Below are 22,361 nucleotides of genomic sequence, written 5' to 3'. Positions count from 1 at the left end.
CCTGAAGAAGGGCTTATGCCCGAAACGTCGATTCTCCTGTTCCCTGGATGCTGCCTGACCTGCTGCGCTTTTCCAGCAACACATTTTCAGCACTGTTTATTTATTTATTTTTTGTGGTATATTGTTTTTAATTTGCTTTTTACAAAAACTTAGAAGTTATCAAAGTTGGTTGATTGAAACCATGCACTGTATGAATGACCTGCATCACCATACAATTTACAAAGAAAAACTGCAGTTAGTTCAAAAAGCTGTTTAAAATGGTTACAGCAGAGAACCACACAAAACACCAGCCACCATTAATAGAGAGATCATTAAATCAGGATTGACAAAGTATCAATACATACTCTTCCTAACTGCCTCATTTATGCACATCACAGAGGAACAGCTCTGTTTATCTCTGTCAGCCAGGACTCCCTGGTTGGACCAGATTAACAGCCCCAATCAGGGAATTTATATTCTATGAGATCCACCTGGCTGACCTTGTTACAATCATTGCAATGGGAAAGATGTTCTGAAGAGCAGATAATTGGATAGATCATTACTGGGGAGGTATTTTAACCCCCCACTGATTTAGAAATTAAGTTATGGATGGGAAGTCAACCATCGCACCTTGTTCCTTAATAAACACTGGACCCCTTGAAACTGCGGTTAAATTAAATCCTATTGATACGGTCAATTAATAGCCACTTCAGGGCTTCCACCTGCCTGGGCTGCAGTAATTATATCTCCAGCTAGGATGAGGACGATTCAACTATCCAACTATTAAACCTGCATGGGCAGGCTATCAGTATGGCACAGGGTGGGGTTCTCTTGAACTGTATAGGTTTGTGCAAGACCAAGGGACTGAATGTAGAGCAGGGGAGTGACCTTTGAGAATCAGTGCCTGACTGTGTCAAATAATGACCATCTCTATGAGAGCCATTTGGCTGACCTCGTTCCAATTGCTACAACCAGGAGCTGTAATAAATGTTTGTTGAAACTTGTAGCACCATATTATCTTTATCCAGTTCTTATGTTATGGGAGCTAAAATAATTATTGCCTTATCAAGTGTAAATACCTGCTAAGTGTTAAAAACACGTACTGAACCTATGAAAGATCATAAGGGCTGATTAGATCACAGCAAACACTTATGTCAGCAACTTTTCTGAGCTATTGGTGTTGCTCTGAATGTCATGAATTATTTAATGGCTGAAACAGTAAACCTTCTTGGAGGCATAGATCCAGCTGGATATGGGGTAGTTACTGAGCAGTTGGTAAGGTATCTGAATTCCATCTCAATCACCGGTTTGACTTTTCAGTCACTCTCCATTGCCACTTCTTCAAGAACCATTTATGAGTAGAGCACAGCTGAAGATTTAAGCTGTAATTTTCAGTTTAACGTAAGTAAATTCCTACTAATGTATAAAACAAATACACTCATAGTACAATTAATCATAACATAACGTATCTTGCAGTGTGTCATTCACTGATTTTACAGAGAACAATGGCTCAAGTCATTTAACCATAATTCAACTAAACATATTCAAATGTCATGCCTTGTGACTATGACAAAGATAAGTGATTCCTCCTCATTCTCTTGGCTTGTTTGCTGTCTTCCATGTGGTTGACAACACCATCTTTTTCTAATTCTTCCCAACCACCACCTACTTGGAAGGAGCTACACATTTATTGACTTATTTTTTTTTCTCTGTCTGCTAAGCATTTACTTTTGATTCCCTTCAGATTCTCATCCACATTCCAAATGGAATTTGGAAACTCATTGGGTGGAATTTGATAATAAACTCCACCCCCCCCACCCACTTTTCCCAGTGGTGAGTTTGAGGAGGAGAGGAATTTAATCAGAGAGGAGAGAGCTGGGTGGGGATCCTGCTGCATTTTCACATCCACATTTATCATATGCCTAGTTAAGGACCTCATTCCACTCCTGCTGAGGGCAGAGTTCTCTCATTCAAGGCATTCAGTGTCTGAGTGGGGTCTTGGCATTGGAAAGTGGGGATCTGCTGAGTGGCACTCCTATCTTTTCTTCAACACCCACTTCCCCAGCCAGTGAACTTCCTCTTTTGTCATTGTCAGGTATTTTGCTACTCTAGGTGTTTACCTGCACCAGCTCTATGCTATCTTTACTGGCTGACTGCTGTATACTCTGGTGCAATAATGGCTGCAACTCTCGTGCACCCAGTTTGGGGATATATAGGTCAAGGTACTTGAGTACTGGGCTGTTCTAATTGGGACTGTCCTCCTAGGGCAATGCAGAATTAGGAGAATCACTTAAGGTTTTGGATGTTAATGCTCACCAGGATAGTTCCTTCCTGGGAAATACATGATGCTTAAGTATGAGTTTGGAGTTCATTTGAGATTATGTTGCTGAGGCAAGAATGATGTTGAAAAGTGGTAATTCCAGCCAAAAGGTTGAGAAATCATGCATCATAGGAAGAGACACGAAACTCTAGATTGGCTGTGGTTTGTTCACACAATTTGCTGTCAACTTACCTTCAATATGAAGAGAATGAAAGGCCAACAAGAGTGTGGGCTCAAGGGGAAATAGGGGAACATTAATCATGATGTAAAGGGCTGAGAAAAGTGAGGGAAGCTGAAAACTTGTTATGGGTTTGGGAATGGGAAAACAAAAGGGACAATGAAGGATTCGCCGGTGGGGGGAGTGTGATGGAGAATCATTATTTATCTCAGCTGAAGGCCAAAAGTCACTCCAAGGACATAAAGCTGAGACATTGCCATCATCATACCAAACTCAACTGCACAATGAGGAGGCAAAATGGCTGCAATTGTATGTGCAATGGGTGGAGTCAGTCTCTTTGGGGATGGAGTAGAATGATTGATTTGAATCTGAAACTATTCTATAGGCAATTTTATCAAATATGCCTCCACTATTTGTGCATGCCACGCATTTGTCATCAAAATGGAATATATTGAAAGGTCATTCCTTTGGCAAACATGCACATTACAAATCATTACCTCAAGCAATCCTAACCATTTGTACTTTATGCTAATTACCCCCAGTCACATCATATACAACATTATATGATGTAAACTTAAAAGTCTCACCTAGCTTTGCCACTTCTGCATCATACCTGACACTGAAACAAAAAGCTTCAGAGCTTCACATATTTTCTTTTGTCTGAAACAAAAACATAAATTGCCAGGAGAAACTCATGAGGTTGGCAGCATCTGTGGAGAGAAAGCAGTTTTACATTTTGAACCCTGTGACCCTATGGCATCCACATCTTTGTTTTATTATATTCTCACATATAACTGTAAGTATAGGGTACTGTAATGATAGTGTTTATGAAATTCAAGGGAGGAAAGTTTGGGGAGAGGTATTATCGCAATCAGGTTTAACTCACCCAATGTACCATATTGGTTTTGGGTATTACATTAGTGTTAAGGTTGCAGTGCTCAGAACTCTTTATCAAGACATGACATTGACCTTCTTCTGAAGGCAAAGCTTCTATTATATAATGTTGTTTATCGTGATGGATCAGGACTACCGTTAATGATCTCCTGCTCTACTTCTGAAATTCTTTGTGCATTTTGACAGTATCATTAATGGCTAGGACCATGATATTGCCTTTTGACTGGGGCTGATCATATACCTGGTAATGGTGGTCCTGTGAGTGTCCGCGATCTGGGGTGTTTCTTCCTCTACCAACATGGACGCGTGTCAGTGATGTGCTCACCAGCATATACTCCTGACTCTAATCTAGAAAGAGAATACATCAAGGTGACTATCTCTGAGCTAGTGAGGTAACAGTCTCACTAGTGCATCCTTAAAGGATTGTGTGGCTTCCTCTTCAGAGGTGAAGGATGAGCTGAGTGTAAGGCTGGAGGGCCTCCTTCTCATGGTTGTTTGTGGATCTCACGACCAGAAGAAATAAAGAGTGGTATCAGTTGTGACAGGGGCTAAAAACCTGTTTAGATACAAATGGGTTTACATTGACATTAATGGGACAGCATGCAAGAAGGCACAGTGAAGCTCACTTGATTGAACATGGCCGTCTCTGCATCTGTACATGATCTGTTGTCTTCTCCTACTGCCAACTCCAGCACAATACCGCAATGTGCTGGCAACACTGAGCACCTCTGCAATTCCTTCCTTCCAACTGCATGAGCTAGTCATTGAAGAAGCCAGTGGCATAATTAATGAACTGGAAAGCAGACAATTGTGTGAGAAGAGTGGACTACCTGCTATGAATCTTCCCAATAACAACACTTTGCCAAGAAAACTGTAAAATGTAGCCCATTAACTGAAAACTGTAAATTTTTGCTCATAGGCTTGGCTCAAAACTAAGGAAATCAATGTCTGGTCATGTTGCACCCTATCTGCCCACAACATTGAGTTCAAAATCCATATTGAGTCATTAATAACTAATCCCATTTGTTCATTTAGTAATGCACTGAAAGTTTGAATCAGCTTCAAATTTGCATCCCATTAAAAAACAGATTTTTCCATTTTAAAAATTAAACCTGCGCAGAGCTTCCCAGAGGCCAAATAGCTAAAGGAATCCATTATTTAGCAGAGCAAGTAGTTTAAGCCAAATTCAAATGAGATTGATCTGTCATTGAAGGCTATGATTGATGTGTCACCCAATAAAATCCTACACGATCCACTAAACTCCCTTTATATGTTTCAGCTGTAATAATTGATAAATGAACAAAAACTCTCTCATGTAATTTATTAGATCACCTTCCTGCTGTCACCATATTACTGTGGAATCCCATTTGTTATTGCTGTCTTATTCTGACAAAGGTGTATGGGAAGACCAGACGCCGTTTGATATGTGTTGCAGTTGAAAATTAGCATCTGTTAAATAGACAAAGTTATTTTCATAAGAAACAGAACTATGGGTTTCATATTCACAATTTTATATGTTTCACATTTAGAAATGGGATGCTAGTTATCGTTGTATTTTCTTGCATCCATAAGCTCATACTATACTTGTGTGGGAAAGAGTAGGTTATCTGATTCCAGCATTATGTGCCTCAGAGGGATGCTAGTCATCATTAAAATTGCTTTGCTGCCAAGACAGAGAAATGGATGGAGGAAATCAATGAGGCAGAATGACTAATCCAAAATAAAGCTTTGGAAATTCTGCAGAAAACAAGGTCTTTTTGAGTTTCCTCTCGGAAATCGTGATGCCATGGCAGGCTGAATGGAAGTGGGTTAAATAATCAATACTGTTTTCACCTGCACACAGATCCTGGAAGAAAGGATATTGCTTTTGAAAGGTTGCCTAGGCAAGTGTACTCACATCTTGTTTAATCTTACAATGTCCCTTAATGGCATTTTATTGTCATCTTGATTGAACAACACAAAGGGTAAATGCATCAGCTCTCTGCTTTTCAGTTTCCTTTCGCGTTTTCTCTTACTCTCCTTTAATACAATGTAAAATGAAACAGAACAAAGCACTGAGAATGCTGGAAATCAGAAACAAAAACAGAAATTACTGGCAAAATTCTGGCAGCATCTGTGGGAGGAAAACAGGGTTAACATCTCGAGTCTGGTGACTCTTCATCAGAGCTGATAGCAGACGGGAGAAATGTATTTATTCTGAAGGTGAGGTTGGTGAGGGCTCAGGTAGGGCGGGGGAGGTGGTGGAGTTGGGGGCAGGGAGAGGTGAGCAGGTAGGTAGAGATGGAGCCCACACAGAGTGATATATGAAAGGAGTAGGTAAAGGAGGGTCTTGTGGATGGCAGGCCAGGACAGTTGAGAAGGTGAATAAGAGATAATGTTTCTGAGGGTAACAGAGAGTGGGGTTTATTTGTGATATGAGAGTGACTGTGTAAAAGGAATCCATGTAATAACAATGGTGTGGTGTTGAGTAAAAAAACATAGAAGGATGGAATCAGGCTCTTAGGCACTGAGGCTCGCTGGAGCACTGCAGTAAACCTGCGACAGGAATGTAGGCATGGGAACACTGTGTTGAAGAAATCTCTGGGTCAGTTTTACAGACAGAACGTAAGTGTTCTGCAGAGTGGTCATCACCTTGTCTTGAATGAAGTACAGGTAAATCATGGTTTTACCATGAGGGTATAGTTGGAACCTTGGCTGATTAGGTGGGAGGAAGTAAGAAGGTAGTTGTTTGTTATGCCTTCTGTGATTGTATGTTAAGGTGCTGTGAGGTGTGGGGAGATGCTGGAATAGGAGGAGGAGTGGACCAGTGTCCTGAAGGGAATGGTCCCTGTGGACTGCTGATGAGTGAAGGGAGGAGAGTATGTGGAATTCTGTTGGAGGTGATGGAAATTATGGTTTATAGACTTTTGGATTCAGAGGCTGATAGGGTGGTAAGTGAGGACTGGGAGAGCCTATCTTTGTTGTTGGAGGGAAGGGAAGGAAGGGAGTAAGTGCTGGAGTGCGGAAGAAGGATCTATTATGGACCAAAACCCCTCAAAATATTTTAAGAATGTAGCCCAGACCTGAATTTTTTCTTGTTTTAAAGGTGAACATGAAGTGTCTGTTCCAGCTGCAAAGTGACTGATCAATCTACTCAATGTTAAGTAAAACAAAATTTATTTAAACACTGTAGTTAAAATACAACAAAAGAAAGAGGAATTTAGAATAACTTAACTCTATTGGAAAGCCTAACAGAATAATTGTTACAGCAATTATTGCTAATTAACTGTTCCAATATAATAATGCCCCATAAACACACCTCTTGGCAAAAAACGAAATTCAGACACAGATTCTCACATGCAGTTCTCCAATCCAGGAGGAAAAAAAAATGAAGAGAACATTCAGGAAGAATAGCAGCCAGGAGACATTCACTGAAGCTTGCAATAACTTCTGATGCTATTAAAACCCAAAACTCCTATTCTGTGAGAGCTGACCACACCCGATCGGACTGTTTTAAAAAAAGGTCCTGAAGTCTCACATGCTGTTTACCCAAGTGGTCTTGGTAAACTGTTCAGTGCACCTGCTTTCAATCTCTCTCTTAAAAGAAACCAGGACAAAATAACCTCTCAAAGCTATAGCATCATCATAGACAGAACAGACTAAAGGCACTGCTGACAATGATAGTGAGAATCCTCGACTGAGGTTAAATGCAGAAATTTGAGAGACTCCTTGTGGAAGCTGGCATCATCAGAACAGATGCAGGAGAATGGAATAGAGTCTTCGTGGGAGGCAGGGTGTGAGCATATATAGTCAAGGTAACTGTGGGAATCGGTGGGTTTGTGGTGGATATCAGCCTATCCCCAGAAATGGAATCAGATGTTGAAGAAGGGAAGGGAGGATACAGAGATGGACCAGGTAAAGTGAGGGCAGGGTGGAAACTGGAAGCAAAATTGATAAACGTCTAATTCTGGACAAGAGAGGAAAGCAGCGCCAATGATGTCATCGGTATACCATAGAAAGACTTATGGATGGGAGCCGGAGTAGGACTGGAATAAGGAATGCTCTGTGTTGTCCAAAAAGCGGCAGGCATAATTGGGGCCCATGTGGGTACCCATGGCCACACCTTTGACCTAAAGAGAGTGAGGGGAGTTAAAAAAATTGTTTAAAGTGAGGGCAAGCTTGGTCAGGTGGAGGAGGGTGATGGTGGATGGGGATTTTTTCCAGGTCTTTTTTCTAGAAAGAAGCAGAGAGCCCCAAGATCATCCTGATGGAGGATGGATGTGTAACGGGATTGCACATCCATGGTAAAGAGGAGGCGGCTCCTGCCAGTAAACTGGAAATCCTGAAATTGATGTAAACTGTCAGAAATTGTGGATGTAAGTGTGAAGAGACTAGACGAGGTAAGAAAAAACTATGTTGACGTAGAAAGTGGTGAGTGCCACCAGATAGGAGCAGGCAGAAATAATAAGTCTGCCTGGGAAATCCTGGATTTTGAGAAGGAGGTGAAAGCAGGGCATACAGGATTGAGGTCTATGAGCTGGAAGACAATATCGTGGAGATTTCCTGATGAGATGAGGTTGGTGACAGTCATAACCACAGTGGTCTGATGATGGGGTCATGGTGTACGGCAAGATAGGATGAAGTGTCTGAGAGTTGGTGCTCAGCCTCCGCAGTATCGGTCACTCTGTCAGACAATGACAGCACCATCCTTGTCCTCAGGTTTGATGACAAAGTTGGGAATGGCCATGAGAGCACAGAATGCAGTCAGTTCAGAGGGAGATAGGTTTAAATGGGGGAGGGGTGCAGAATAATTATGGTGACTGATGACAGGTTGACAGTTCTCAATGAACAGGTTGAGTGCAGGCAAAAGGCCAGGGGGAGGGGTCCAGGTGGAGGGAGAGTGTTGGGGGCAGGTGAAGGTGTCTGCTGGGCATGAGAGGACTCCTGACCAAAGAAATGGGCACAGACATGTAGTCAATGGAAGAAGAGTTCAATGTTATGTCTAGCCTGAAATTCATTGAGATGAGAGCTTAGAAGAATAAAACTAAGACCTTTGCTGAGGAGAGAATGCTTACCTTCGCAAAGCAGAAGGTGGAAGGGATTGTAAATGCTTGACAAGAAGTGAAAGGATAGAGTTAGAGGGTAGGGGAGAGGAGGAGGTTCCAGAGGGGTGTGGGTTTCTCAGCGTTGTTGCAACTTGCATTGCTTTACACCTGAAAGAAAGAGAAAATGCATTAGCAATTCTATGAGAACAAAAGATAAAGATAATTAAATGAAGTGGGTGGAATCACTGTAGGTAATCTTGAATTGGGATGAAACACATATTAAAGATGATTAGTATGCATTTTTTTTTAAAACACAGGCAAAGATCCACTAATATTGTGAAACTAAAGCTCTAGAAAGGACACTGTTAGAGCTCAATCTCAAAAGGATGTCCTTTTCAAAAGAGAGGCTAAATTTGGAAAAGGCATCTAATGCTCAACATTAATGGAAGATAATTTGAGTCATGATTTTCTTAAAAAAAAATCTTTTAAGTCTAAGATGTGAACCAAGGCTTCTCTCTTGGCAATGTACAATAATTTGGCCAAGAGGACGAACTTACAAAGAAAAACATACAAACCTCTGGATCACTGTCTGACAAATGTGGAGTGAGCTTTCCTTTCCTCTACACCATGTTCTGAATACAGAGTCTCAGCATCACAGTGTGAAAGGCAGTTAATGGCTTGCAGTATTTGAATTGTTATGCAGCTGGGCTGTAAATGCCAATGACATGAAAGCTAGAAGCCCTTAACATTGGTGCGCACTTACATCTCTCTTCGTGTTTGATTCCTGGGGAAAGGCATATAAGAGCATGGTTGTATAATTAATGAAGGTAAAAGTGGAAGATTACTTGAGAAAAGTGGCTCTGAGCCATGTTACACCAGACACCATGAATCTTGGTTGATAAAATATTTTAACTGAAAATAAGAAAATTCCACTCTTAGATTTGTACTTTCAATCCCTTCCTGTCACAGTCTGTTTATCATTTCTCACATTAGTACCTTTCTCTCTTGCCTTGCTTCTAAACTTTGATTGGCCACATATTTCTAAATTTGATGCCTTGCCCACGGTATTTAATTCAAAAGTCATAGAAACTTTTAAATGTGAATTGAACATTGTGCCAAATGATGAGCAGCTGACATTTCATTAGATTTTTGTTGGGAAAGGGAAATAGTAAGATGAGAAATTTAAAATGAATATGTCAAGACTTCCACAACAGGCAAACCTCCAAGTATTAATATGGGATTATGCAGCATAGGTTGGTACATGGGACTTTGATGTTGTGGCCATTTTGGAGACATGGATAGAGCAGGAATAGGAATGGTTGTTGCACGTTCCAGAGTTTAGATGTTTCAGTAATAACAGGGACGGTGGTAAAAGAGTGGGTGGTGTGGTATTGTTATGGTGATAGAAAGGACGGTTGATGAGAATGCATCTACTGAGGTAGTCTGGGCTGCGGTTAGAAACAGGGAAGGAGAGGTCACCCTGTTGGGAGTTTTATATAAGTCTCCCAAAAAGTTTCAGAGATTACATTAGATTACTTACAGCGTGGAAACAGGCCCTTCAGCCCAACAAGTCCACAGCGACCCGCCGAAGCGCAACCTAGCCAGACCCATTCCCCTACATTTACCCCTTCACCTAACACTATGGGCAATTTTAGCGTGGCCAATTCACCTAACCTGTACATTTTTGGACTGTGGGAGGAAACCAGAGCACCCGGAGGAAACCCACGCAGACACTGGGAGAATGTGCAAACTCCACACAGACAGTCACCCGAGGCGGGAATTGAACCCGGGTCTCTGGCGCTGTGAGGCAGCAGTGCTAACCACTGTGCCACCGTGCTGCCCACTGCCACCATGCTGGCCAGATGTAGAGGAAAGGATTCCAAAGATTACTCTGGATAGGAGCAAAAGTAACAGGGTAGTTGTTTTGGGGTCTCTAACTTTCCTAATAATGACTGGAAACACGATAGTTCAAGTACTTTAGATGAGTCAGTTTTTGTCCAATGTGTGCATGAGGGTTTCTTGACACAGTATGTAGATAAGTCAACAAGAGGCAAGGCCACGTTGGATTTAGTACTGGATAATGAACCAGACCAGGTGTTAGATTTGGAGCACTTTGGTGATAGTGACCACAATTCAGTTACATTTGCTTTAGCGATGGAAAGGGATAGGTATATACCGCAGGGCAAGAGCAGGGGAAAGGCAATTATGATGTGATAAGGCAAGATTTAGGATGCATAGGATGGGGAAGAAAACTGCAGGGAATGGACACAATTGAAATGTGGAGCTTATTCAGGGAACCGCTACTCTGTGTCCTTGATACGTATGTACCAGTCAGGCAAAGTGGAAGTGTTCGGGCGAGGGAACATTCTTTTACTAAGGAAGTTGAATCTCTTGTCAAGAGGAAGAAGGAGGCTTCTATAAAGATGAAACACAAAGGCTCAGTTAAGGCACCTGAGAGTTACAAGTTAGCCAGGAAGGACCTAAACAGAGAACTAAGAAGAGCCAGGAGGGGACATGAGAAGTCTTTGGAAAACCCTAAACTTTTCTATAGGAATGTCAGGAATAAAAGAATGACTAGAGTAAGATTAGGACCAGTCAAGGACAGTAGTGGGAAGTTGTGCATGGAGTCCAAGGAGATAGGAAAGGTGCTAAATGAATATTTTTCATCTGTGTTCTCACAGGAAAAAGACAATGTTGTCGAGAAGAATACTGAGATACAGGCTATTAGACTAGATGGGATTGAGGTTAATAAGGAGGAGGTGTTAGCAATTCTGGAAAGACAGAGGGTAGTGGTTGATGGGAAATGTTCATCCTGGAGTACATTTACTAGTGGTGAACCACAAGGATCCATTTTGGGGCCACTGCTGTTTGTCAATTTTATAAAAAGGTGGTTGGAGTTGTCAACAATGAGGAAGGATGGTGCAGGTTACAGAGGGACATTGTTAAGCTGCAGAATTGGGCCGAGAGGTGGCAAATGGAGATCAATGTGGAAAAGTGTGAGGTGATTCAATTTGGAAGGAGTAACAGGAATACAAAATACTGGGCTAATGGTAAGATTCTTTGTAGTGTGGATGACCAGAGAGATCTTGGTATCCATGTGCACAGAACCCTGAAGGTTACCACCCAGGTCGATAGGGCTGTTAAGAAAGTGGACAGTATGTTGGCTTTTATTGGTAGACAAACTGAGTTTCGAAGCCGTGAGGTCATGAGGCAGCTGTACAGAATTCTGGTATGGCCGCATGTGGAGTATTGCATATAGTTCTAGTCGTTACATTATAGAAAGGATGTGGAAGTATTGGAAAGGCTGCAGAGGAGATTTACCAGGATGTTGCCTGGTATGGAGGCAGGGTCTTCGGAGGAAAGGCTGAGCAACTCGGCTTTTTTCGTTAGAGAAAAGCATCTTGAGAGGTAACTCAATAGAGAAATACAAGATGATCAGATAATTAGGTAGATTGGAGAGATGAGAGCCTTTTTCCTTGGATGGTGATGGCTAGCACGAGGGGACATAGCTTTAAATTGAGGGGTGATAGATAAAGGACAGATGGCAGAGGTAGTTTCTATACTCAGAGTAGTAGGAGCGTGGAACACCCTGCCTGCAACAATAGTACACTCGCCAACTTTAAGGCCATTTAAATGGTAATTGGATAAACATATGTATGATAATGCGCTGGCACCTAACCTCTCTACAGTCAGCCCTGCCTCAGCTAAGGGCCACACTCTCTCAGAATTGCAAAGGACCCCTTCTGTACAATATTCTCAGGAGAATTCATACACTCAATGAACAGTATTTCAACACTGTCTCAAACATCAAAAACTGTAAGTACAACAAACTTTTACCTACCCACCTGCATAACCAGCACTCTTCAAACGTTCCAGAAGATTCCCCCCGGCCTCTGGAACTGCTCAGATGCCATTAGCCATGTGGCTGGTGCAGCTAACATCCCCACGGTGATCGATGACGCCACTTCCAAAGCCACTTCTCCCCCTCACAATTCCTCATGCACCACACGTGACATCACTTCCACCCCTCACATCATCACTGATGTCATACACTCAGCGACTTCCGCACCCCCCACTGCCATGTTTACCACCACTTCTGCATCCACCAACGCCACTCACCTGCATTCTGCTGCCACCCCCCTCTCCACGCAGATCCCACTGTCACTATCCCCGCCCCCCAGAACTCTGAGGGGAACACCACCACTGCTCATGACTTCACCTCCATTTCCCCCACCACCACGCCCACTCCAGTTACAGGCTCCGCCCTGACTCCCAGTCCCACACCCACACTGGGTCCCAGTTCCCAGCCCTGCCGAGTTTTCACGATCCCTCCAGACCTCCTCCTCACTGAGGATGCTCGATCAGTCCTCAGCAAAGGACTCACCTTCATCCCCCTCCGCCCATGCATCAATGAATTTAATACATGCCGTGACATCAAACACTTCTACCGCCGCCTCCGCCTCCGAGCTTACTTTTATAATCAGGACTCCCACCCACCTTCTGAGGACCCCTTCGCCCACCTCCAACACACTCCATCCACCTGGACACCCTGTGCTGGCCTATTACCTGTCATTGAATTCTTCATTTCCAACTGCTGCTGAGACATTAACCGCCTCAACTGGTCTACCCCTGTCCCCCACTACAACCTCTCACCCTCACAACACACAGCCCTCCAATCCCTCTGCTCCAATCCCACCAGTGGATAAAGGGGGTGCAGTGGTAGTCTGGCACACTGACCTCTACACCACTGAAGCCAGATGCCAACTCAAGGACACCTCCTCCTACCGGCACCTCGACCATGACCCCACTCCCCATCACCAAACCATCATCTTCCAGACCATACAGAACTCACATCAGGAGATCTCCCACCCACAGCTTCCAACCTCATAGTCTGGGAACCCCGCTCTGCCCTGTTCTACCTCCTTCCCAAGATCCACAAACCTGACCACCCTGGCCGACCCATTGTTTCCACCTGCTCCTGCCTCACTGAACTCATCTCTACCTATCTTGACACTGTCCTATTCCCCCATAGTGCAGGAATGCCCCACATATGTTCGAGACAATACCCATGCCCTCCACCTCCTCCAAGACTTCCGTTTCACTGGTCCCCAACGCCTCATCATCACCATGGATATCCAATCCCTCTACACCTCCATCCGCCATGACCAGGGCCTCCAAGCCCTTGGTTTCTTCCTCTCCCGACATCCCCAACAGTACCCTTCCACTGACACTCTCATTCGTTTGGCTGAACTGGTCCTCACCCTTAACAATTTCTCCTTCGAATCCTCCCATTTCCTCCAGACCAAAGGAGTAGCCATGGACACCCGTATGGGCGGCAGCTATGCCTGCTTCTTTGTCGGCTACGTAGAACAGTCCATCTTCTGTAATTACACCGGCACCACTCCCCACCTCTTCCTCCGCTATATTGATGACTGCATTGGCGCCACCTCGTGCTCCCTCGAGGAGGTTGAGCAATTCATCAACTTCACCAACACATTCCACCCTGACCTTAAATTTACCTGGACCATCTCTGACACCTCCCTCCCCCTCCTGGACCTCTCCATCTCCATCAGTGACGACCGACTTGACACTGACATTTCCTACAAACCCACCGACTCCCACAGCTACCTGGATTACACCTCTTCCCACCCTAACTCTTGCAAAAATGCCTACCCCTCCAACTGTAACAAGGACAGAACCCCCTGGTGCTCACCTTCCACCCTACCAACCTTCGCATAAACCAAATCATCCGCCAACATTTCCGCCACCTCCAAACAGACCCCACCACCAGGGATATATTTCCCTCCCCACCCATTTCCGCTTTCCGCAAAGACCATTCCCTCCGTGACTACCTGGTCAGGTCCACACCCCCATCAACCCACCCACCCATCCTGGCAACTTCCCCTGCCACGGCAGAATTGCAAACCTGCGCCCAAACCTCCTCCCACACCTCCATCCAAGGTCCTAAAGGAGCCTTCCACATCCCTCAAAGTTTTACTTGCAGATCCACCAATATCATTTATTGCATCCGTTGCTCCTGATGCGGTCTCCTCTACATTGGGGAGACTGGACGCCTCCTAGCAGAGCGCTTTAGGGAACATCTCTGGGACATCCACACCTCCCTGTGGCCCAACATTTCAACTCCCCTTCCCACTCAGCCGAGGACATGGAGGTCCTTGGCCTCCTTCACCGCAGCTCCCTCACCACCCGACGCCTGGAGGAAGAACGCCTCATCTTCCGCCTCAGAACACTTCAACCCCAGGACATCAATGTGGACTTCACCAGTTTCCTAATTTCCCCTTCCTCCACCTCACCCCAGTTCCAAACTTCCAGCTCAGCATTGTCCCCATGACTTGTCCTAACTAACTATCCTCCTTTCCACGTATCCATTCCACACTCCTCCCTGACCTATCACCTCCATCCCCACCCCCCTTCACCTATTGTACTCTGTGCTACTTTCTCCCCACCCCCACCCTTCTCTCATTTATCTCTCCACCCTGCAGGCATTCTGCCTCTATTCGTGATGAAGGCCTTTTGCCCAAAACGTCAATTTTCCTGCTCCTCGGATGCTGCCTGAGCTGCTGTGCTTTTCCAGCATCACTCTGATCTAGAACCTGGTTTCCAGCACCGCAGTCCTTGTTTTTACCATCTATATGTGGAACCACAGGAGATGAATGAGATACTGAAGCAAAATGCTTGTTTAATATTTACTGTAGGGAAGGACAAGGAAGCTAGAGATCTTGGGGAAATAATTAGTGATATCTTGCAAAAGTGTTCCTATTTGAGAAGATTTTCAGGTTTTCAGATTTTACTGGGCAGCACGGTGTCTCAGTGGGTAACACTGCTGCCTCACAGCGCCAGGGACCTGGGTTTGATTCCTGCCTCGGGTGACTGTCTGTGTGGAGTTTGCACATTCTCCCCGTGTCTGCGTGGGTTTCCTACGGGCGCTCTGGTTTCCTTCCACAGTCCAAAGGTGTGCAGGTTAGGTGAATTGACCATGTTAAATTACACATAGTGTTCAAGGATGTTAGGTGCATTAGTTCGGGGTAAACGTAGGATAATTAGGGTAGGGGAATGGGTCTGGGTGGACTCTTCAAAGGGTCAGTGCGGACTTGTTGGGCTGAAGGGCCTGGTTCCACACTGTAGGGATCTATATTTTCTAATCTATATCTTCAAGATGAGGTGCTGGAAGTCTTAAAATGCATATAGGTAGAAAAATTTCCAGGACCTTAACCAGGTATTTCCCAGAAATTTGTGGGAAACTAGGGGAGAAATTGTTAGGGCCCTTGTTGAGATATTTGTGTCATTGATAGCCACAGGTGAGGCGCTGGAAGTCTCGAGACTGGGTGATATGCTGCCACTAACAAAGAAAAGTTGTAAGGAAAAGCTGGGAACTATAGACTGGTGAGCTTTGTGATGATGATGGATAAGTTGTTGGAGGGGATTCTGAGGGACAGGATTTGCATGTATTTAGAAAAATAAGGACTGATTAGGGATAGTCAGCATGGCTTTGTATGTGGGAAATTGTGTCTCACTAATTTGATTAAGGTTTTTGAAGAGTTGATAAATACAGAGCGATAGACATCTGTATGGACTTGAAAGTGGAGTTGCCTGTGCACAGGATAGTGAAGGAGGTGTTTAGCACACTTGCCTTCATTGATCAGTGCATTGAGTACAGGAGTTGAAGAAAGTGATGCTGGAAAAGCACAGCCAGTCAGGCAGCATCCGAGGAGCAGAAGAGTTGATGTTTCAAGAATAAGCTCTTCATCAGGAATGAGGGGGTGGCCCAAGGAGGCTGACAGAGAAATGGGGAGGTGGGGAGGGGTGGCTGGAGCTGGGAGGAAGGTAGTTAAGAATGTGACAGGTAGATGAAGGTGGGGGTGAAGGTGATAGGTCGGAGAGGAGGATGAAGAGGATAGGTGGGATGGAAGATGGACAGGTAGGACAGTTCAAGAGGGTGGTGCCAAGTTGGAAGGTTGGATCTGGGGTAAGACAAGTCGAGGGGAAATGGGATGTCACAAAGCTAATCCCTTTTTTTCTAAAAGCTCAGTGGCTCAAGTGCTTGTTTTTTTTCCAGAGGGATAATAAACCGGGCCAATCTCTGATCAGGCTGGTTTGGTACAGAGATGAAAAGGATTTTAAGAGGCCTTTTATTTATATGTAAACAGATGAGGCTTCAGGCCAAAGTGGTCATTCTCTCTCTCTCTGTCTCTCTCTTTCTCCCTTCAACTTCAACCTGTAAGCATGTGTTCCATTTACACTGGGTTTTAAAGTGATTTTGCTTCTTGGGACTGTTGTGTATTTTCAGAACAGCATAATTAAGTCTAGTTGGATAGCATGAGTTCTGTGGGGATTCTTTATTCTGTTCTTTGTGTTTCGTTGTGTAATTTTGTGAATAAATGTTTGTCTTTTTTAAAGTCCAATAGTCATCTAGCTAACTTAATCCGGGTAATTTTCATTGTACATTTACCACAACAAATTGCAAAGTTATGGTCTGGGGCTACCTGCTTAAGAAAGTTTTGACTGATCTGGCCTAGTCCAGAACAAGGGAACCTGGTGAAATCCACCATGAACCTGTGTGGTGGGAGAGTCTCAAGGCAGAAGATGATGTTTTCTTCCTCCAGGCATTGGGTGGCTAGAATTTGGCAGTGGAGGAGGCCCAGGGCTTACATGTCTTTGGCAGAGTAAGAAGGGGAGTTAAAGTGTTTGGCCACAAGGCAATGGGGTTGTTTAGTGTGTGTGTGTGTCCCAGAGATGTTCTCTGAAACGATCTACAAGTTGGTGTCCTGTCTCCCCAATGTAGAGGAGACCACATTGAGAGCAACTGAGACAGTAGATGATGTGTGTGGATGTACAGGTTAATCTTTGCTGGATGTGGAAGGATACTTTGGGACCATGGATGGAGATGAGGGGGGAGGTGTGGGCGTAGGTTTTGCACTTTGTGAAATGGCAAGGGAAGGTGCTAGGAGGGGAGGGTGGGTTGGTGGGGGCATGGAACTAATAAGGGAGTCACTGAGGCAATAGTCTCTCGGGAATGCAATTAGGAGTGGGGAAGGAACTATATCCCTGGTGGTGGGGTCTGTTTGTAGGTGCCGGAAATGGTGGATGATGATGCAAAGTACCCAGAGGTTAGAGGGGTGGAAGGTGAGGACCGGGACGAGGGGGTTCTGTCCTTGTTGTAATTGGAGGGGTGGGGTTCAAGGGCAGAGGCGCAGAAAGTGGAGGAAATGTCGACCACATGGGAGGGGAAATTGCAGTTTTTGAAGAAGGAGGCCATCTGGTATGTTCTGTGGTGGATTTGGTCCTCCTGGGAGCAGATGCAGCAGAGACGGAGGAATTGGGAATGATGGACAGTGTTGTTACAGGAGGCAGAGTGGGAGGAGGTGTAGTCCAGGTAGCTATGGGAGTCGGTGGGTTTGTAGTAGATGTCCGCGTTAAGTCAGTCACCAGAAATGGAGATGGAGAGGTCCAGGAAGGAGAGGGAGGTGTCTGAGATGGTCCAGGTGAACTTGAGGTCAGGGAGGAAGGTGTTCGTGAAGTTGATGAACTGTTCAACTTCCTCATGGGAGCACGAGGTGATGCTGATAGTCATCGATGTAACAGAGGAAAAGGTGGTGAATGATGCCAGTGCAGCTGCGGAAGATGGACTGTTGCACATACCTGGCAAAGAGGCAGACATAGCTGGGACCCATGCAGGTGACTCCTTTGGTCTGGAGTAAGTGGGAGGATTCGAAGGAGAAATTGTTGAGGGTGAGGACCAGTTCAGCCAACCAAATATGTGTGTCAGTGGAAGGGTACTGGTTGGGTCAGCGGGACAGGAAGAAATAGAAGGCTTGGAGGCCTTTGTCATGGTGGATGAATGTGTATAGGGACTGGATGTCCATGATGAAGATGAGGCGTTGAAGGCTGGGCATACTAAAGTCATGGAGGAGATGGAGGGTGTTGGTGGTATCCCGAATGTATGTGGGAGATCCTGGACCAAGGGAGACAGGACATTGTCAAGGTATGTGGAGATAGATTCAGTGGGAAAGGAGCAGGCTGAGACAATCAGTCCATTGAGTCTAGGAGTTGGGATGTCCTGTTGCAGCTTTACAGGACATTGGTTAGGCCACTTTTGAAATATTGCATTCAATTTTGTCACCTTGCTTGTTAAACTTGAGAGGATGCAGAAAAGGAGGATGCCAGGATTGGAGGTTTTGAACTATAAGGAGATGCTGAGTAGCCCAGGGTTTTGTTGCGTGGAGCATCAGAGACTGAGGGCTGACTTTATCGAGGTTTATAAAACCATGAGGAGCATAGATAGGGTGAATGACCAAGGTCTTTTTCCTCGGATGTGGAAATCCAGGACTGGAGAACATAGCTTTAAGATAAGAAGGGAAAGATTTAAAAGCGACCAGATGGGTAACATTTTGATGCAGTGGTTTTTGCGTGTATGGAAAGAGCTACCAGAGGAAGAGGTGGAGGTGGATACAATTACATTTAAAAGGCATCTGGATGTGTATACAAATAGAAGAGCCAAATGCTGGCAATTGGGACTAGGTCAGATTGTGATGTCAGCAAATAAAAAGGAGCTGTTCATCAATTTCAGGAAGCAGAGTGGAGGACATGCCCCTTTCTGCATCAATGGTGCTGAGGTGGAGATGGTTGAGAACTTCAAGGATTAACTATCACCAACAATCTACTTTGATCCATCCACATCAACGCTAAGTTAAGAAAGCACATAAATGCCTCTACATCCTTACAAGGCAAAGGAAATTTGGAATGTCCACAATGATTCTTACCAATTTTCATAAATGCACTGTAGAAAGCATCCTAGCTGGATGCATCACAGTGGGGTATGGCAATTGCTCTGCCTGGGACTGTAAGAAACTACAGAGAACCATGAATACAGCCCAGTCCAGCATGAAAACCAGCCTTCCTTCCATTGATTCCATTTATACTTTACACTGCCTCGGGAAAGGAGTCAGAGTAATCAAAGATCCCTCCCACCCCAGTTACACTATCTTCCACCCCCTTCCGTCCGTCAGAAGATGCAAAAGTGTGAAAACACGCACAAGCAGCTTCTTCCCTGCTGTTATCAGATTTATAAATGGTGCTCTCATACATTAGAGTTGATCTCTCTCTGTACCTTCTCTGTGGTTGTGATACCATATTCTGCATTCTGTTCTATTACCATCATGTGCTTATATAAGGTATGATTTGACTGGATAGCACACAAAACAGTAGTTTTCACCGTATCTCAGTATACGTGATAATTATAAATCAAATAAAATTAAATCGTCTATGCAAGGATTTTTGAGAGATAGGGAACATTAGAGATGAGAAAAATAAAGAATATGTATCAGTAGTGCATTTTTGGAGGGTATAATGATAGCAATTTTGAAGTAGAAGGGGACAGCAGAAAATGAAAGGCAGCTATTCAGAATATCAAGTCAGAAAATAGATTAGATATTCAGAAATTTAATGGGATTGAGCTTGAGGGAGCATGAGATAGGGTTCCAGAGGAAGCTAGAAACATGTTAGAACATAATGTTAAGGGCAGACATCAGTATATTATTTCAAATGAGAAGGTGGTGATAGAACAGATAGTTTCAAACTTGTGATAAAAGAAATCCAAGGCTTCATTTTATTTTGTGATGGAGATGGCAATGGGTGAAGGAATTAAGAAGGCTTGTAGTTGTCAAGGAAAGGATCGTTGGGGTTATTAGTAACCTGAAAAATATCCTCTGCAATAGCGGATGTTTCTTATTGTCGAAAGCAAGACTTAGTACAACTCAATGTCAGATCTAGCAATTCTCCCAAGACAGTATATGGCCAAGTTTGCTATAGCTTATACCCCTCAGGGTAACCATATTCTCATAAATTTAAGGAACACTTGATAAATCATGTTGCCTGCAAAGTCACATGATAACTTTAGTTCTATGAACAGGAAATTCTTTTATTTCATCAATGTACATTTGCAACAGGATTTTCCCTGTGGATTCTGAATCTTAACGTTAGGTTCAAACAAAGGATAAAAGCTCAATTCCATGGGATATAGGTAGCTGGTGTGATTTCTCATGCAGTGGCTAATTAATGGTCAGAGAGTTGCTTGCCACCTAACTAAACATGACAGGTAGGCTGTTGAAACGAGAGTCTGCCCAGGTTGAAAGTAATAATAAGTTGTTTTCATGCTCAGAGAGCAAAAAGAAAGAGATTATAAATTGTCCTTTTAAAACTATGTTATCGTATTTAAATTATTTTGTTAAAAATTAACTCTTGCCAAATTTTAAAGTGGCTGCATTCTAACACAGGATGGGTACGTTGACTGCTTCCAAAAATTACTACCAATTTTCAGGACAAATGTGAACCGATTCCCTTTTAGAATATGTCACGCCTTGCAGTGTATGAATATTTCATTCAAGCCAACACAATGGACTTTTGGGTGGGATGTTTACCTCAGCCAGTTCTGAACAAAGTAGAATATTGTAATTAATTATAGCTTAACTTGGTGCAAATACCTCCACAGGTTGTCTACTGTGAAACACAATGGTTTCTATTGAGGGCACATCAATATCTACATCATTAACAGAGTGTCTCCAACAAAAGCCACTAGAACATAATTGAAATTGTTGATTTATTTGAATCATCCTCTTGACTTTTGTTTTGCCACTCCGCTTACAATATCAGGACAATAAGTTGCTCCAGGCTAAAAGGTGCCTCTGATCTCAATGCTTCTAAAATGTTTAATTTCTGGATAGAAACCTGTGTTTCATCTATAAAATGAACCAATTCCCAGCTTTGAAATACTGGGCCTTCATGAGCAATTCAACTACATCTTAACTCTTGTGCAAAAGCCTGTTGTTAACAGCAAACTGAAAGAATGATCCACTGGACTCTCTGATTAATGTGAATTAATTCTGATTATTTGATTCTGAGTGATTTGGTTGTTCCCTCTTTTCCCTCCTTTTCTTTTTTGGATGCCTTTTTGTACGAATGGATGCCACAAACCATTCATTCACCCAGGTTTTGAATGCAGTATTAAATTACTTTGTTTTAGCTCTGAGGAATTTGCTGTGGTGTGTTTTAAATTAGATGTCACAACTGAATCTTTTGGGGGGGGTAAAAGAAAATTAGAAACCTGTTATAGACAGGTAAATAAATTAGATTCCCTACAGCATAGAAACAGGCCCTTCAGCCCAACTAGTCCACACTGATGAGTAACCCACCACCGCATAACTAATGCAGCTAACTCTATGGGCAAATTAGCATGACCAATTCCCCTAACCTGCACATCTTTGGACTGTGGGGGGAAACCCACACAGACACAGGGAGAATATGCAAACTCCACACAGACAATCACCTGAGCTGGAATCGAACCTGGGTCCCTGGCGCTGTGAGACAGCAGTGCTAACCACTGAACCACCTTTTTTTCTTGTCCATTTCATGCCAGATCAGATGAGTAAGAGAGATTTTGCCAAAATGAAGACAATCTTTCTTCAACATTTTTTGTAAGCATAAATGTTCCAATTTTCACCAAAATGGAGACCATCTAGATCAGGATATGTTGGGTTTGGGATTCCCAACTTCTTCTGGCATCTCTGTCACAACGGATACCAATTGGAATTTCACTTGATCCTGTGTCACTGGCCCAAGAATGAAGATTGGACCAAAATAAAATATGTATTCAGCAGCAGGATTATCAAGAAGCAGTTATGACAAGTCGTTATATGGCTATAGAACATACCAGCTCTAGTTACTTAAAATCAAGTAGTAGGATGATTTAATCTGTGATCCATAATTGTTTACACCGAATGTCACATACTTATGGTGACATTTGCATTTTAAAGAACATTCATAAAGTTCACCTGAAATTTCAGTATCCTTCTGCAACAGGGAAACCATTCCAAATTTTGGCCAACCTTTCCTTCAATATTAGGCTGGTACTTACTTTGACAAATTGGATTTGATGGCCCCTGCATTGACA

Source organism: Chiloscyllium plagiosum, chromosome 14 (assembly GCF_004010195.1).
Source record: "Chiloscyllium plagiosum isolate BGI_BamShark_2017 chromosome 14, ASM401019v2, whole genome shotgun sequence".
NCBI lineage: Eukaryota > Metazoa > Chordata > Chondrichthyes > Orectolobiformes > Hemiscylliidae > Chiloscyllium > Chiloscyllium plagiosum.
Note: the sequence above shows the minus strand (reverse complement) of the source record.